This window comes from Anser brachyrhynchus (assembly GCF_964034855.1).
Source record: "Anser brachyrhynchus genome assembly, chromosome: Z".
Taxonomy (NCBI): Eukaryota; Metazoa; Chordata; class Aves; order Anseriformes; family Anatidae; genus Anser; species Anser brachyrhynchus.
In genome coordinates, this window is record NC_137697.1 from 46,222,799 (window position 1) to 46,238,270 (window position 15,472).

Genomic DNA, 15,472 nt, shown 5'->3' on the forward strand with positions numbered 1-15,472 from the left:
TTTCCAACCACACGCGGCAAGAAGAGTGGGAAGGGCAGCCTGCAGGTCTGGCCACCCAGGCTTATCAGCAGGAGGAAACGTGTGTTGCTCTCAGCACCGACAGGCACAGCCCAGGGTACAGCTTCTGAGGTTTTCTTGGCGGGTGCCTTCCCTGCAGCTCCCACGGGGGCTTTGCGCAGATAATTTCAATGTCCATCAGCATAAGGCTATCCATTAAAATCCAACTCAATGTCATGCTATGTGGGTCTTTCCTGGCTTTAAATATTACTTCTTTCTGCATTGATTCTATTTCCTTATTTTGTTACTAATTTCTATTCAAACCATAGCAGAAAAAAAAAAAAAAAGTAATGTTGTATACAATAAAAAAAAAGAAATCCTTAAAACTGACAAATCCAACAGCAGCATTAAAAATCTCTGTTGCTTCTGTTGACTTATGTTGCTATTCAAGTGACAGAACTTCAACAGTCCCCTTGTATAAGTCAGGTTTTCATCCTCTGTTATTTTTAGTTACTATTGTCTCAGTAACCATCCTGCTTAATGAAGCAGCATGTTAGCAAAATCATATCAGCCATAATCAAAGCAGCTTGACTATCTGTCCTCCTTACATTTGCACAAATGTCATAATTAAATTTCTTTAAACTTTTTTGTTGTTGTTGTTGGGGAGACAAACAGCTAAGTCTCGCATTCCCCTCCTGATTTTTCAGGGTGGAAATTTCAGAGGTTTAACAAGACAGCCAATTGCAGTATGTTGTCCTCACAAGTGCTTGGGGGAAGGAGGGATGGGAAGAAAACAGTGGTGCATAGGTCCATGATCTAAATACTTCTGGAAGTCCGCAGTGTGGATTCAGACCTGGGGCACAATGCCAGCTGGATTTGCCAGGGCACTGAGTATGGCAGGCCCCACTCCCAGCTCTCCTTCCCCAAACCCACCAGTGGGAAGACCAGTGCCTGCTCGGTGCACAGGAAAGGAACCTGAGGAGACCCAGGGAGTACGTCTTCCAGTACTGAGAAGTTTGCTGTATGTACGGGAATTGCAGCAAGAGGTTGGGGAATTACAGAGTGGAGGGGGGAAGGGCAGAAAAGCAGTGGAACAGATTTTTCGGAGGGTTGTGGTAGGCACAGAGGAGCGGTACAGAGAAATGCTCGTCAGGAGCAGCATTGAGTTGGTGAGTCTTCTTTGGGACGGGGAGACCAGAAGGTGTCTGGAAGTCCTCCCTGGGCCAATTTTTAGAAGTATATAAGCTGGTGGATGTATGTATGCCTGTTGTTGCCCCTCTGCCTGACAGGCCTGTAGGCCCAAGTGCCAGAAGCATCTGCACAGCACGGAGCTGCTACAGGTCTCCTGTCCGCAGCCATAAGGCGTGAGGAAGCAGTGAAGGCATGGCCGGACACTGGTATCAGCCACAACCTCCACTCCCCGGGCACATGGAGTGAGGAGCCTACACCAGGCCTCAATACAGGAGCCTCGTGACCAGGAAGCAGCAATGGCCGAGATCATACAAACAGTACAAAAGAGCCAAGTAAATATTTTGTTCAAGGAGGGATTGACATTGCCTGAGCCAGGAGGGCTGGACTAGGCTGGCAGCAAGAGGTTCCTGTGGTGGACCTGTCTCTGGGAGTCTCCAGCTCAGGGACAGTGGAGAATCGACGTTTCTCTGCAGCAAGTAAAGTAGGGGACACTGCAGCTATCCACCAGCAACACACAGAGATCCACCACAGGCCTGCACCAAGCCACCTCCCAAAAGAAGTCAGAGGGGAAAAGTTTCTTCTCTTGTCTAAGATGGTCTCAGCACCATCTTACCACAACGACTCAGCAAGACAGAATTATTCCCTCAAAAGGGAAGGGAAGGGAAGGGAAGGGAAGGGAAGGGAAGGGAAGGGAAGGGAAGGGAAGGGAAGACGGTAGATCTACAGAGAGGGTACATAAGACAGCCCAACTGCTCACCGACATTTGCCCACGATGCTTGTGTTACATCTTGGTGATCAGCAGTTGCCAGGGATGGTTAATCTGCTCCATCTTTCTGTGCCAGAATGGTCTCTCTGCGGTAAATTCCTGACAATCAGGAGCTATTTGTGCTTGGTGCTGAGCCTCTCCTACTGCAAATTCTGCCATTTGTACACCAAGGTGAGTTACAACTCAGTTTGTCTGTTACAAAAACAGACACTCATCATGAGGTGACCTCCCTACCTTTGCTCAGCTTTAATGCTAATCATCATCGGTAGGGGAAGGATAAACTTGGAATTTCATTTGTAAAATGCCTACTGGTGGCTGACCAATCCTTTCAAACTGAAGTTTTTCACATGGTCAGGCAGATTGATGAGTACAGGAACACTTGGATGTGTATTGAAAAGGTTAACTTTCCCGATATTCACATGCTTGGCAAGCAGTTTGGCTAAAAGCAAGCTCCGTCACCAAACAGAGTTTTCCCAAGCTTTTACGGCCCACAAGACAAAAAAAGCATGTGTTCACATCAGGGGGAGTGGTGCAGGCTAGGCAGGGTGGAATAAAAAAGATGGGTCTCCGAGGCTGCTGCCACTGAACCACCCACAGCATCTATTTCTAGGTCTGAAGAGGCTTCACGGGTGAGGACCAGGTGACTGACACCAGGTATTCAAAAGCCAGGATCTGCCACCCTGACAGCACAGGGCTAACCTGATCCAAGCATTTTGAGTCTGAAGCTGAAACACTCAAGTGATTGCTCGATTCACAAAAAGGAGGCTGCCATACAAAAGCCAAGGCCTCCAAGGACTTTGGTGGCACATTGCATGGGAACAGCAGTGGATCGATGGGGGCAGTTTTCAAACCAAGCAGGTCAAAGATTCTCAGTGTCTGAATTCCAAGTTTCATTTCCAGGCCTGCATTATTATTTTTTAAATCCAAGGCAGCAGGCTCTTGTCCCAGGTGGTGTTTCTCCTCCTAGTCCCATTTGTAGGCTGAGGCTTAGAGAGCTGGGCAGTCCCATTTCTTCCACTAATCCACAGAACAGTGTTCCTATAGCCTCGGGACTGTGCGGGCAGACTGATTTGTGGGTCCGAGGTCATGCTCGGGTGGTTGGAGCTGAGCCAGGGTGAGTGCAGGGAAGGCAAAGGCACAGGCATAAGGCCAGAGTGTGGTGAGAAAGCGTGCTGGAGGGTGGCTCTGGGTACAAGTTCGAGAGCCCGCCCTACACTTTCTGCACTTCGTGATTCCAGACAGAGGCAGAGAAAAATGCTTCCAGAAAGTCTCCCTGCTGTATGAGATTCCCTCCTCCTGCTTTTCCTCCCAGAGTAAGACATGATCCTATTCTGAGCTGATCTCATCTTTGCAGATTGAGGGGGAAAACATAGACAGAATAGCTTTTAAACCAACCAGAGAAAGAATGGTGGAGTTTAGTAAGTGCCTTCTAACTTAGGTACTTCTGAACAATGAATCCAAAAGGTGTGTGGATGGGATTTCTGAATGCTATGGGTTTCAGCCTAACTGAAAGTTGAAGTCAGCAGCAATTTTACTATTGATTAACAATGGGAATAGACTGAAGTCAAGGCTGAGCCTTTTTGCAAAACCCTCCTTTACAGAGCAGTATTGTTCCTTCCCTCCAGAGCTGAGCAGAGGCACGTTTCAGATAATCAGCAAAGAAAACCTGCATTTGACATCAGCCAAAGGGGGAAAAATCTTAAAAACCTCCTATAAACCCTGGCATGTACAATCAGAAGAGGAGGCTTCACTTCACAAGGGATGAAAAGATACACTGGGTGAAGGTATCGTTCACAAGGACTCTGACAAAGAAAGAGGGAAGGAAGGAAAGAGGGAGCAAGCAAGTGTTGGAAACAGAAGGCCAAACAAACTCTGATCCTACCCAAGCTCGAGATCCTGCTGCAGTCAGTAGTAGCTGACTGCATCCCCCGGAGGCAAATCTGGGGAGGATGTAATCAGTTGCCTTTTCTTTTCTTTACCACAGGGGAATGTCTTATTTACACACCTATCCTGTCTGGTAGCTGTGCTGCAAGAGTCTGGGTGCAGCAAACAACTGCTCTGTGCTGGAGGGAAAATTAAAAAAAAAAAAAAAAAAAAAAAAAACATAAGAAGTGCCAGCTACAGAGCTACCAAACCAAAAGGATAACATTAGTAAGACGAAATGGTATACATCCTTAAAAAAATTGTTGCACTGTCTGAGCTAATATCTAGCCTATTACTTTAAGGCATCCACAGCTGTGTTACTTCAGATCATTACTTCAATACTAACACTGAACAATAATTAAAAGAAATAAAATCCAGAGATGAAAATGTATTGCTTGCCTCTTTCTTTGATATTTGTAGTGGTGAATAGACCTCTAGTGGCAACAGTAAAAATATCCTATCAAGTATAAATAAGTTACTTCAGTAAGCAAATAATCTGTAGATAAAAATTCTGAACAGAGGTGAAAACAAGAAACAAATACATTGAGTAATCAAGCATAAAATCTTTTGCTTGTGAATAGCAGAGTCATAATTATCTTTGTATGCTATTAATTGTCCAGTGGTCTTTGCCATTTTCGCCAGGGTGAATAACATTGTTAACTGTGAAAAACAGTGGAAAGTTTCCTCCTATTTAATAGCCATAATTAATTTTGTGCCTCCTCTAATAATTTTTTGTATAATTGCATCATGATTAGCTTTTGTTCTTGAAGCTGAATTTTTTACCTTTGAAATATGGAACTCTGAAATGACACAGAAGGTCAGTAGTTATTTGATCCATACCCAAAGTCGTAGGACAGCATTGCAGAGCTGGAAGAATTGATGTCCTTTCACAAACACTAGAAAATGAGGTGGGAAAAGATTAAGACAGAAATCTAGGAAGAAATAAATAAAAATTTTACCTTCAGCTACATTTTCTTATTCTCACTTATCATTACAGAAACACATAAGTTTCTCATTAGGAACAGGATAGGTGCATGAATTCATCTCTCTAATGGCACTTCAAGGATAGGCAGTTTACATCTCGTTTTCAAAAGAGAATCAGAAATTTAAAAGCCTATGTCCTATTTATTTTCAGTAAGGCACTATGTTCCCAAGAGGTTAAGATGGTTTTGAAAATGACAGTGAAGCACCCAAGATTTTCTGTTTAAACCTTTGACTGGCAAAAGTCCCTGTTTTGCAGCTAAAGATCACAAGTATTAGAAGAGCACTGTTACAGCAAGGGACTAGGAAGGGGAGGCAGAATGAAAAACAAATATGAAGGGAAGATGGAGAAAGATAGCCTAACAGAAATGTAAATATAACCATACATATGTATACACATACGCTAAATGAAGTGTCCATTTGTGTAATTTGGCTGTGTGCCAAGGGATATTGCCTATCGCTAATATGAAACACAGACTTCTGTTTAGCTTAAAAACAACATTTCAGGGTCAGATTACACACTCCCTCACACACAGACCCAAAGAAAAGCTCATGCACAGGGCCCTCAGTCCTGGGCCTCAGAGGCTGGTGTCTTCAGCAGTCTGGGGCAGGGGTAGAGGGGAGCCAGGTCCTTGGGGCTTCATGGACAGTGTTGCAGAGGGCTTTGTGCCAAGGGGGGGCCCTCAGTGCCGTTCCTCTCGGGAGCTTGTCCTCTCGGAGGCCCCCGGCTGGGTTTCTAGAGTCTTTCTGTTAAGTGTTTGGCTACAAAACCTTTGAATATCAGAGGTTTCATCTCTGGCGTTGACCTCAAAATTCAGATCCTTGCCTGAAATAAGGCTCCTTTTTGTTACCTCAGCAGCAAAAAGCAATCACTGAATAAAGAATAGGCACAGATTGTCTCCATCAGTTTACTAACTGAGATGTTGTGAGGGCTCCTACTGCATCATGAATAGGTCTTGAAGAAACCATAATCAGCCCAACCTGTACAATACTGCTGTGCCTCCAGAGCAGGACCTGAGTAGCTGATGTTTGTCATTTTCCTATGGAGGTGGGATGGGGAAGTTGTGATATTCCTTTCTTCAGGTGGGGACCTGCTGCACCAAAGGACTAAGCAGGCTCAGGTGAAACACCTACCGGTGGAACAGGGAGCTGAGCAGAGGTGTTTTGGGTTTGCCACCACCCACCAGTGCCTCCAGCATCCCCAGTAGACACCTCTGTAGGAGCTGGGGAGGCATCAACCAGCTGTGGTGCAAGCACCCCGACCTGCAGCAGGATTAGGTATGCACCCACAATTCCTCAAGCCAATGAAAGGCTACTTGGCCTAATACTTGGCTGCTTGTATGCTTGAGTTGTGGGCACAGTCCTGCACGGTCTCCTTTCATGGGAGTGGAGCTTTGGTGGTGCTGCTGCTGTCCATGCGGGATAAAGTATATGAGCTGGATCTCCTTTTGGATCCTTATGGGGCAAGTATTAGATCACTGGGTGCTGCTAATTCACTCCATCTGTCTGCAGATACAGAGTCAGTCCATGCTTTCAATTTTGAGGGCTAAAAGTTTCTCTCCTTAGCTTTTTCCTCACAAGAAAATATATCCAGATGGTTTAATCTTATCCTTTAAAATTGTCTTTTTTACCCTTTACCTGCCTTTCTTACCCTTTAAAATTGTCTTTTTTTTTTTTTGTCTTTTCTCCCGGAGGTTAATATCACACTTGTCATCCCTGTCGTGGTCTTCTCCCAGTAACGTCCTGGTGGCAGAGGTAGCAATGCTGAGCACCTCCCCAGCTCCACTCCATCAGGTGCTACAACAATAGGCTGCTCCACTCTGTGGTGTGGCTTTCCTTTTTCTGTCCCCTTTTTGGTGCTTGTGCAGAATGAAGGGGTGGGAGCAGAGTGTGGCTGCCCCCTCCATGGCTCCCTGGGTAAGCCAGTTCTCTGAGGGATGCTCACGGTGTCCCTGTGCATCTCCCTGCATCCTCCTCCTCCTTGTTGAGGGGCAAGTTGGGAAGCACGTCCATCCTCTCTGTTTTTATGTGATTATCTGCTAGCAAGTTACAGAAAGGGAAATAATGGTGTATTCAGGCTTAACTTTAAATAAAAGTTTGCTCTCTGGCCATAAGGGAGCCATATCACCCATGCAGCTGTGCTGGACAGGGGACTGCCAGGTACTGAAGGCCACCGTTCATCTTCATCCTATTTCTAACTGTGTCATCACTGACTGGTCAGAAAAGCAAAGTGGGCCCAACAGAACCAGAGAATGGCTGAGGTTGGAAGGGACCTCTGGAGGCCTTCTGGTCCAACCCCTCTGCTCAAGCAGGGCCACCTACAGCAGGTTGCTCAGGACCATCTCCAGGTGGTTTCTGAAGATCTCCAAAGAGGAGATGCCACAACCTCTCTGGGCAACCTGTGCCAGTGCTTGGTCACCCACACAGCACAGAAGTGCTTCCTGGTGTTGAGAGGGAACCTCCTGCATTTCAGCTTGTGCCCACTGCCTCTTGTCCAGTCCCTGGGCACAATTGAAGACAGCATGGTTCCATCCTCTTTGCACCCTCCCTCCAGGTGCTTATAGACATGGATAAGATCCCCCCTGAGCTTCCTCTTCTCTCAGCTGTACAGTCCCAGCTCTCTCATCCTCTCCTCAAAGGAGAGGTGCTCCAGTCCCTTCATCATCTTGGTGGCCCTCTGTTGGTCTGTGCACCAAGAACATGTCCTTGTTGTGCTAAGACCTGTACAAAGCGCTCCTGTTTGCTGTAAGAGCTAAGAGCAGAGGGGAGACACTGAGGAGCCAGGGTGAGCCATCAGCCTTCCCAGCCCTGGGACAGACACTTTCTCAGCAGGGGTGAGAGATGCCTCTGGGCAGGCCAGAGGAGCTCACATTGGTCCTGTTCTCTCTTTGCAAAGGGGCTTGTTTTGACAGACTGCAAGGATGTGGTGCAGATCGAATGCTCGTTTCTCACCGGCACAGAGTTATTATTAGCCAACGTGCTCTTGCTGGGTGGAGCTCTTCTCTTCCACTCCATCGCTGACAATGCAAAACCTACTCAACCAAAGCATTTAGGAAACTTCTGTCTATAGCACAGAGAAACTTAAAACATAAGTCATTAGTAAGGTGTTTGTTGTTGTTGTTGTTATTATTAGGGAGAGGAAGGGAAGATCAAGAGAAACCAAACACCTTTTGACCCACTATTGCCTGAACAATACCTTTTGATTTCTCATTTCAAAATGATAATCATTACCAAAACTCTTTCCATTTATTTATTTGTTTTCCAAACTGAAGTCTCAGCTAAAAACAAATATTTTATGTCAAGGTTAAAGATTTGCTTGACTCGAAATGAGCTTTTCCCACTATTTTCTATCTTATATTTGTATTGGTAAGGATACAGTAAAACTGAAGGTAGAGGTTTAAACATTTTTAGTGTTTCACATGACCAGGAAAACCAAAATGAGTGTGAAGACCTAATATTCACAAAGTTCCATGCTTAACAACCTCTAATATAAGTAAGGTCCTACAGATTCAAGCATCTCTTGCCCTCTCCTAAATCTAACCACATAGCATGTTATCATATGCTAAAATACACATGCAAAAACTGGAGATTTAACAGTGCCAAGGTAATGTGGGAGAATAAGCCTCATTGATTGTCATGAAGAGGTCAGAACTTTATAGCCTTCTTCAGTTGTTTTAAACCTTGATTTAAATCTGCAAGTACCTGACTGAATGTTATTTGTAAACCTTATGCGCCCCTCTACACTTCAGAAATTTAATTGTAACACGATGAGAAAATAACCCCTCCTCTTCACTACATACTGTCTCACAATATACATATTATAGACATATATAGCACATCAGCTACCATTCTGGGGTCACTGACGTCAGATACTTCTCCATATGTATGTTCAATATCCACACCATGTTCTTGAGTTTTGTTCAGGTTTCCAGCCTCTTCAGAAATATCATAAAGAAACAAGCAAAGAGGTTATCAAAATCCTTACAAGAAACACACTTTTTGTTGTTCGTTTGCAGTTAAAAGTTTACTAAACCCTCTAGTGTTAATAAGCTGTTGACGTCCATGTTTGCACTGTAAAAATAATTAAAATATCACCAATGGGAATGTGGCCCTCTGTGAACAAATGCTTGTATGACAATTAATGTAGTAGTGAGTTTTGCTCCTAGAAACACTTAAGATATAATTGGATGAGTTGATCCAGAAAGCATATGATTTATTTATAAGGAGGCGGAGGGGGAAGAAAGCAGTTACTTTCAACATGGCACAAATTAGAGCACGGGAACAGACTACATTATTGCACTCTAATTAATTGAACAATTTAACGTCTATTTTTAATTTAGGTTTTATCACAGGGAGAAAATCGCCTAATCATATGATTTCACAGCCTCATTTTCACCTCCACAGCTCCCTGTACAGCCAGATGATGCCACCCTCAAATAGGTAGCAAAGCAACCCGTTGTTGCAAGAAACACTGCCAGCACTACCTCCCTTCTCCTTGTGGTTTTATGCACGTGGAGCTGTCCTCTCCTACCACTGAAATAAACTAATGCAAGATAGAGCCCATCACATGATGACAGGAATCTGGTTTAGCAGCACACAAGAAGGCTGGGACTGTTGGAGGCAGTTTAAAAGATGCCCTGGGGACAGCGAGCTACTGGATTACACTCTAAGCCTCCCACCCCTCTATCCAGACAAGATTTGTGTTCAGAAAGATGATCAGAATCCTGGTGATTAATCTGCTCTTCTTTGGGAGACCCCAGTTCATTTTCTTTGCTATGCTCCTGACCAGGGGCTGTATTCACTTGCTACCTTCTGTGTTGTTGGTTGATGGGCCATAAATCTAGAGGACCATGATAGATATCCAAAGTTAGGCTAGAATAATTTTCATCTGGGGTCTGTTGTGTGATTTTCTTATTTATAAAACAGAACGCAAAGTGTGTACCTGTGCACAAAATATACTGTAATCAGGACTGTAAAAAGACACAGAAAGCAGCTCCAAGAATCTTGAGGACTGAACATACCCTGAAAAGATGAACAGATTCAATGAAACCATCTGCAGCTGGAAGTGACATTGTGCAAAGATGGCCCTAAAACATGTCTGTAATGTAAAAAGTGCTAGACTAAATGAACTCCCAGTCTTCCTACCATCTGCACCTGGACCTCTTGAACTTAAGTATAGTCTCCTTCTTTTAGGATTGGTGGTAACCCAAAATAGGTCAAACATAATTCATACCAAAAGAGCACTCCTACACTTGCAAAATAACAAGCAATCAAACAACACCCCAAATCCCACTGAGAAGTACTCAGTGTCTTGAGAAGGACTCCCAGACTCACTGTGAGAAGGATGAGATGAGCTCACAATGCCTGGAAGAATTTTTATGTTTATGACAGGCAGAAAATAACTGAATTCAAAGAAATTCCCTCCTCTTTGATGTCCTCTCCCCAGAAGAAAAGTTCTTTGAAAATGAACTGGTACCAATGAAATGTTAGGTCCATGCTACTGCTGTAGATCAGATCAGTCAAGGCCTGGTGGCCTCCACTCCAGTCAGTATGGACTTGTTTGTTTTAATGGTGCACAGGACTGGAAAATACTGGAAGAGACACGCTACATTCACACCACACAGATTTTGACTCGAGTCTCTTCTGGACTCATTATGAGGAGAGAAAACAGAAGTGTGAACTGGTTCATTTTGCCATTGGGCACTTCAGTTACTGCTTGCTACTTTCCCACTGAAAGCAGCACATCCTGTCTCAACCTTTAGTAGAGCCTAAATAAAACTCTGGGCTGCTGCAAACAAAAGATTAGAGAGAGCCCTAGTTGTCCTCTTACTTTTAAAGTCTTCTCCTTGCTACACTGGGTATGCTGGAAGGAGGTTATAAAGCTAGCTGTGCTGGCACCAAACATTTTTCCAGAGGGACAGCATCTGTTCCAGTTTCAATGCAGTTTTCCATACTAGGTTGTTCTAAAAGACAGAAATCTTGCCTACATGTTTCCAAAGGGTGCCTAATTATAAGCTCAGAGGATACAAATTTCAGTGTATGTCAAAAAATGGGATTCTAGAAGCACATCTGAATGCTTGCAAGATACACTTGAGTCAGTATTCCACTGGAAAACAGGCCTTAATGACTATTGCATTGGGAAAAAATCCCCCTTTCTCTGTCATTAAATACATATTTTACAGTCAAGTCAACAACAGTTTCAAATTGACATGGTAAGAGGATCCTCTTCTACAAATTGGTGTGTTCTGTTACAAGAGTGAGATAAAATATAGGTATTATTCCTAAAGAAGTTCTGAACTTTAGCAAACTAGTTCAAGTCCTGAAAAAGTTAGAGGTTTCTTATATAACAAAGCATCAGCTAAAAGAATCAGTAATAGGTGTCTTAGGCCATATCTTTGGCTGATAGAACATGCAGACAGATGTATTATCACCTTTTCTCTTTTTATACAAGCCCTTCCACCTCTGGCTGTTGCAATAAGAATGGATTCAAGAATCAAAGGAATTCATAGGAACACTGGGGAACATAAAGACCTGTAGTATGCATAGGAAATACTTGTGGTAACAGATAGTCTTGAGCAGCTTGTGCAGTTATTGGTGAATGTTAAAGGAGGTTTTGGACCCCTGACAAGTAGTAAAAGAAAGTGAAGGAATGACACTTTTTGTCCCTTTGCATTCCTGTGTGAGTCACCATAGGCTGGCAGGCTGTGATTGTTACATTCTTGGTTATACTGCTTGGTGAGGAAGAGATTCCTAATGTCTTGCGAGTTTGGTGAGACCCAAAGCCAGCTTGAAAACCCAACTATAAGCCAGGTCTACAGCTAAACTCTGCCTCTTTTTCTTGCACAAGTCTCTGTTCCTATGATCCATGTCTGAAACTGGCTGTAGACACATGAGGAAAAATTGAGACATCTCTGTTTTCATCCTCTTAGGGAAATGTTATTCTGTGTGATGGAGCTTACCTTGTGTTGTGGTCTGGGCCAGCTGTCCTGGCTGTGTCCCCTCCCAGTTCCTGGTGAACCCCCAGCCTCCTTCCTGGCGGGGCCGTATGAGGAGCTTAAAAGTCCTTGGCTCTGTGCAAGAACTGCTCTGCAACAGGAAAAAACATCGATGTGCTATCAACATTACTCTCATCCTAAATCCAAATCAGCACCATACCATCTACTAGGAAAAAATCTACTCTATCCTAGCCCAGGCCAGGACACCTTAGCATAATAAATAAAAAGCGAGTTTGCAACAATATTCAGGTAAAGACTGTGGTCAGCCTTCTACTGCTCAGTATTTTTATTAGCAGGTCTTATTGAGGGACAGTTTATTGAGGGACTGGAAATTGTAGTCATCGGTTTGTAGATGATAAGCAATAGGGGCAGTAGGCTTTGAAAAACAAAGCTGAGAACTCAGACTGATCATCTTCTCTCACATGAAGAAATAACCTAGAAAAAGAATTTAAAAAGCAACTTAACTGTCTTAAAAGTAGTCTTAGAAATAGAAGACAACCTGGCAGGAATAATCAACAGCACAAATACATAATAAAAAGTTCTGGAGGCTGTAGCTGGTTACAAACTATATGTAAGGCAGGAATGATACAGGCAATGTATGTCTGGATACAAGTATGCAGATGTCGTATCTGTGGTCTGAAGTCACCCCTCTGCTTCTTCACGTTGGTCAGGATTTATATGTACTTACTCAGTTGGGCATTTTGGGGCACCCCTTTTCAAGGAAAATATGAGTCTGTTCTAGCAATGCAGAGGAGAGTGGCAGTACGACTGAAAGGCTGGAAAACATGACCTACAAGGGCAGACTGCAAGTGCCAGTGGCTGCTCTGCTCAAAGGGCAGTGAAGGCAGGTATGAGAGCCATCCCCAGCTATCTTCCAGACTGCTGTAAGTAACAATGGAATAAATTGCTTTCCATTTCCATTGCAAATGGGACACAAAATTATGCTGTAAATTGCAGGAAAAGGTCTTTAGGTCAGGCCTCGGGAAATAAACGTTCAAGCAGGAGGAATAGCTAAGCCCTGGAGCATGTGTCGCACCTCCTTCTCTAGAGAGATTGAAGAAGAGATTAAACAAACATCTACCCTGGATAACGTGGGCAAGGTTGAATCAGCCTTGAGGCACAGTGATGGAGTAGATACCTCTTCCAGACCTATATTCTGTGGTTTCCTTTTTACAAATTAACTTTTTAAATAAATCACCTTCATCAAAAGATTATTTTATTCTTAGCTATATGAATCGGTTACTGATTCTGACTCACTTGCTCTATTTTTCTCAGGTTCATTTGTGGATTTCACATTGCAGGCAAACTGGGCGCAAACTTTTCTAGCCAACTGATCACTGTGAGGGTCTCTTCTTTGGAGACTTACACAGATGGTGGCCTGAGAGCAGTAGAGAGGCTCACGATACATAAGGTGGAAGTATCCTGAAGTCTCTGAGATCAGTCACAAAGTGACATTACACTGCTTAATGAGTTCCTCAGAGTCAGCCTAACCCACAGCAAAACCCAATTTGAGGGCAGAGATCTGCTGTGAGGAGCCTGAGCTGGCCAGCCTGACCTCTGTGCTGGAACAAGATGAGTACTCAGCTGTAAGCTACTACAGCACAGCAGGTGTAGGTTCTCTCCGCTAGCTGTGGCTGATATGTGCCTGAACCCCGAGTACCCTGATGTCACCTCCTGAACTCCATTTGCTCGTGAGCAGCATGAAAATCCTGGGGCAGCAGTGTTTAGAAAAACCACACCCCTTCCTATCCATCTGTGCTGGAGGTCTACACAGACGCAGAGCTCGAAATTTCATTTGGTTTTGGTAGAGATGAGTTTTAAATTAATGAACATTTTATTTCTCTCCTTAAACAGCCACAAATAATTCAGCTTCTGCTCCCAGCTCTCATGCGTCTAGTAGCTGGGAGTGCCCAACCCAGAAATTATGGGCTTGCTTGCCAGCTTCAGGGAAATCAGTGTGAAATCAACAGTTTGAAGCCCTGTGAATTATGTTCCTGCAATGGATCATTTCCTCTGTGCTGGCCATTCAGATGCAAGATCACACAAGCTAATTTAGATAAGAAGGAACTTTACAGCAGGGCTGTGTGATAAGAGGATCCAGAAACCAGTGCTGAGGGGACGAGAACACTCAGAAGAAGGAAGGGGTAGGAGGAATTTCCTGTTGAATGCACAAACACACACACAATCAAAATAGCAGCCAGAAACCCACAAAACATATGGCTTACCCCAAAGCTGATACTCACTTTTACGATTCCTTAAGGGACAGGAGAGAAGGATGCATACATTGTATGGAAGGATGGAAAACCATCACCCTATCCAAAGCCATCTCTGTTAATGGAAAGTCATCTATCAACATCAGTAGTCACGGTGTTTTTAAGGGCTTGACCCAATTTGTGGCAATTGTTGGATAGGAAAACTTCTGTTCCATCCATCAGTCTGGGTGGATAAGGGCCCACATCCTCAGCTGCTGTCCAAAAGCTGTGTAGCTCATGATCGTCTGCGCAGATATGCTTTCCCCAACACAAAGCTTAGCTGCCTGCCAGCTAGTTCCCTCAAGCTAATTTTGGACATGAGATAGGAGAAATATTCCCAGCAGTGTTGCTGTGGCACTTGGATCAAAATGAGTGTTATCAGGAAAAGTGGGAGGAGGAATCAAAATGCTTTTTTTTCCCAGTATCTCTTCTTTTTCTTTATCTTTTTGTCTCACAGCCTAAAAAGTGGTAGCTAGAATTTGTTTTTTACAATAATAATAATAATTTTTAAAAAATACTTGCCCCAAAAACACAGTAAACCTTGTCGTTCGGATTCTTCTTCCAAAACGAAGCTTGTAGGAAACTACCTTTTTCACTTCAGAGAAGCATCCAACACAAACACACAATTCCCTCCAAATACAGCATTTCTAAAGGCCAATTGTTGTCATATTTAAAGCAATTTGATAAATATGGAGCTGATCAGGAACTCTACTAAAAAGGGTGTTTCTTCTTAAGAATATCAAAGCTATGAAGTTCTTCTTACACTGCATATGATATTATCACTGCTACTTTATTTCTTTGGCAATAGCACTTAGCAACCTCAATCATTTTGGCAGATGTTATGTAAACATATAGGTTCATTTACACTTTTCTGCATGTCAGCCAATGAGCTCTTCTTCTGCTGTTGGGACTTATTTGCATAGCTGGTTAGTGTTATTATGTCAGCTCCTTTCAGACACCCTTGTCTCGGCCAGATCTCTCAGGGAGTTTCTCTAAGTTTGAACAAGCCAAGACTTGGTTAAATATCTCTTCAAGCTATCACACTCCCAAAACATCCTCAGGCAGTTTTTTCTTGCCTTTGGGTTGCCCCTTTTCAAAATGGGATTCACCAGTGTAGATAGATGAGAAGAGCCCAATGCTTTCTAAGTGCTTGCTGGGCAGTATGTCATTTATATTCTCCTCACTTTTAGAAGCCCTTCTCAGGGCTCTGTTTGCTTTTCCACTGCTGCCAAACATTGTCCAGATGGTCTTAATGTCACATCACTGTAGGTCTTTTATTTTCTACTCTGTGCTCTGTTTTGTCCTTCCTTCTAAGCTAATGTCTCTAGGATTATTTTTGGCCCCTTACTTCATTTCCTCTCCCTTCT

The 15,472-nt window shown here is 43.6% G+C and overlaps 1 long non-coding RNA gene across 1 annotated transcript in view; it reads right to left on the reverse strand.

Moving 5' to 3' along the window:
• The window catches only part of LOC308185327, a 41,236-nt gene extending 26,935 nt beyond the window's left edge, over window positions 1–14,301 (reverse strand). The window contains exons 1-2 of the long non-coding RNA XR_013943292.1: window positions 14,097–14,301; window positions 11,818–11,944 (exon numbers count right to left, since the gene is read on the reverse strand). This is a non-coding gene — a long non-coding RNA (uncharacterized lncRNA). The remainder of the gene's footprint in view (window positions 1–11,817; window positions 11,945–14,096) is intronic.
• Between the last annotated feature and the right edge of the window lie 1,171 nt (window positions 14,302–15,472).